Raw genomic sequence first — 2,699 nt, 5'->3', positions numbered from 1 at the left:
TGTTTGTATTTTCCCCCTCTCTTCCCGCTTCATAAACAAGATGGAAGCTTGACAGCTGTATGTCCTTTCTTAATCTCCAAATCCACTCGATCTGCGTTCCAGAAATGCGGTCACACTGTGCACTTAAGATAAACAAACAGGTTATGGGCCCAGGACGACGCATCGACTATTATTTCGGAAGAAGAGGGATCACCTTTAATGAGTGATGAAAAGGTACGACCACGTTGAAGAAGAAACTGTCAAGCAACACCGTCTTCGCTACGTCGTGCCGATGCCTGAAGAAGATTAGACGCCCGTGAGTGTAGTGAAGCTGTCAAGGACGAAGTGACTGACAAGCAGTGGTGCCCGTCAAGAAAGTAAAAGGTGGCGCGTTCTTCGTCAGACTGACGGAGCGTCGCCGGACACCGGTCTCGCTGCGGACTCCATGGGGTGTTATGTTGGGAAGACGTCTACACACACCAAGCTTGGGTACAGCGAAGTTGTCGGTAAGAAGTGACCTTTGCGTTTTTCGAGCAGGATGGATCGTCTTGCGACACCTGTGGTTGCCGGAAAGAAGTACTGACATCGGTTCAGCGCGCGCCAGTGACGAAAATGTCGAGAAGAAGTGACTGACACGCCAGTGACGAATTTCTCGGCAAAGAAGTGAACGAAGGAGAACTGCGTGGGCGGTTCGTGGAAGACGTCGCCAAACCTGTACGTGTGTTCCTGCTTCACTGGGTGCCACAAGACGTGCAACGGGAACCCAACGAAAGTTCATCACTGTAAGCGTACTTCGAACCGCTCTCGACGAAGCAAAGCGATAAGATGGCGGCACTGGATGAGTTCAAAACACCAAAACTCTCAAACGAAAATTACCATGCGTGGGCGATTTGAGCCAGAGCGGCCCTCGTCCAGAAAAGCTGTTGGGAAGCCATGGAGCCTGGCTACGGTGAGAGAGAAATGACGAACGACGAGAGGAAGATAAACAACAAGGCTTTAACATTCATGTTCCTAGTAGTGGAAGACACCTACCTGGACGACATTGGGAATGCTTGGCAGCTCGTGAGGCCTGGAATACATTGAGAGAGATACATTTAAAGTGTGGACTACTGCATGGTCTTTAGTTGATGGGAGACTTTTCCAACACCAGAATGAAGCCAGAGGAAACCATGAAGGATTACCTGGATCGAATAATGAACCTACACAAGAAGCTTTAAACGGCAGGATACGCCTTCACTGACAGGGAAGTGGCACTGGTGGTGCTGATGGGCTTGCTAGAAGCGTATGAATCACTTATCCTAAATCTTGAGCAAGACGAAGGAACGCTCACGACGAAGAAGGTGAAAGCAAGGCTGCTGGTAGAAGAAAAGCGCCAAGTCAAACGTGAAGAAGACAAACTAAATGAGAGTGAAGAAAACAAGGCCCTCATGACAAAGAACAAGCCCATTATGCAGAGCAGTCAGCCCCACAAACATAACGGGCAAGAACATTTTTCAAGGAAAGAAGCAATTGGCACCGGCACAAGGTGCTTTAAACTGAAATGACGAGTTCGGTGGGGAAAATTTAGACACATTGCCTGGGAATGCAAGGAGGGTCCCGATGACGAAGGACGCGGCTCACAGAGAAGACGGAATTCTAGTGAACCGAAGAAGGCGCTTTGTGCCAGACGTGGGAGTTCCTCAGGGTCACACATCTTGTACCTTGACAGTGGAGCAACTGACCACATGACGTCAAACAGAGCCAAATTCACCACTTTTAAGCCCTGCTGTTTGACAGTTGAGGCAGCGAATAAGGAGGTCATGGAAGTCGTCGGGAGAGGACAGGTAGCGATTGAACTTTCGAAAGACTGCAGTCGCACTGTCGTCGAACTCCTAGATGTCCTTTACGTACGATGTTTAGACGGTAACCTCTTGTCAGTTGGGAAGATTGAGGAACGTGGACTGAGCGTGACTTTCAGCAACGGAACAGCTAAAGTGATTGAAGCAAATGGTGGCCGAATTCTCGGAGCCAAGCGCGATCGTAAATTGTACATTGTAAGTCGCTTGCAACATTGAACTTAGCAAAGGCGAAAGACGTCGCCTTGTGGCATCGACGACTCGGTCATCTCCACTATGAAGCTGTCGAAAAACTTTGCGAAAGTGGGAGAAGCAGTCAAGGTGCAAAGTGCTCAACATGTGCACTCGGCAAATTGAAGAGAAGCAGCTTCCGAAGAAGGGTGGAACGAGGGCTAGGGCCCCACTGGAGCTGGTTCACTCGGATGTAGTTGGAACGATCACACCTGCCTCGAAGGGAGGGTCGAACTACATTCATTGATGACTAACTCCAGATTCACTGTAGTGTACCCAATGAAGACAAAGAATGAAGTGCTGGACAGATTCGACCAGTACAGACGACTGGTCAAGATTCTCCACAACACGAAGGTGAAGACTTTGTGTAGTGAGAATGGAGAGGAGTACACAAGCAAGGAGTTTGATGAGTACCCGGCCAAGAATGGCATAAAGCGTCGGCTCACCATTCCTGGCATACCTGAGCAGAATGGAGTTACCGAGAGAATGAACCAAGCTCTGCTTGACATGATGAGGTGTCTCGTCATCCAGTCAGGCGTTCCCAAAGAACTTTGGGCTGACGCCATTGTCACTGCAAGTAGCATCAGGAACAAGTGCTCATCGAAAGCAGTCGAAGGAGAGTCGCCAGAAGCTCTGTGGACAGGGGGAGAAGTG

The 2,699-nt window shown here is 49.5% G+C and overlaps 1 pseudogene; it reads left to right on the top strand.

Moving 5' to 3' along the window:
- The first annotated feature begins 804 nt into the window (after positions 1–804).
- On the top strand, positions 805–1,523 carry LOC120846664 (annotated as a pseudogene).
- The last annotated feature ends 1,176 nt before the right edge of the window (positions 1,524–2,699 follow it).

Source organism: Ixodes scapularis, unplaced genomic scaffold, assembly GCF_016920785.2.
Source record: "Ixodes scapularis isolate PalLabHiFi unplaced genomic scaffold, ASM1692078v2 PGA_scaffold8__174_contigs__length_109621045, whole genome shotgun sequence".
NCBI lineage: Eukaryota > Metazoa > Arthropoda > Arachnida > Ixodida > Ixodidae > Ixodes > Ixodes scapularis.
Note: the sequence above shows the minus strand (reverse complement) of the source record. Positions and strands in the feature narration are given on the sequence as shown.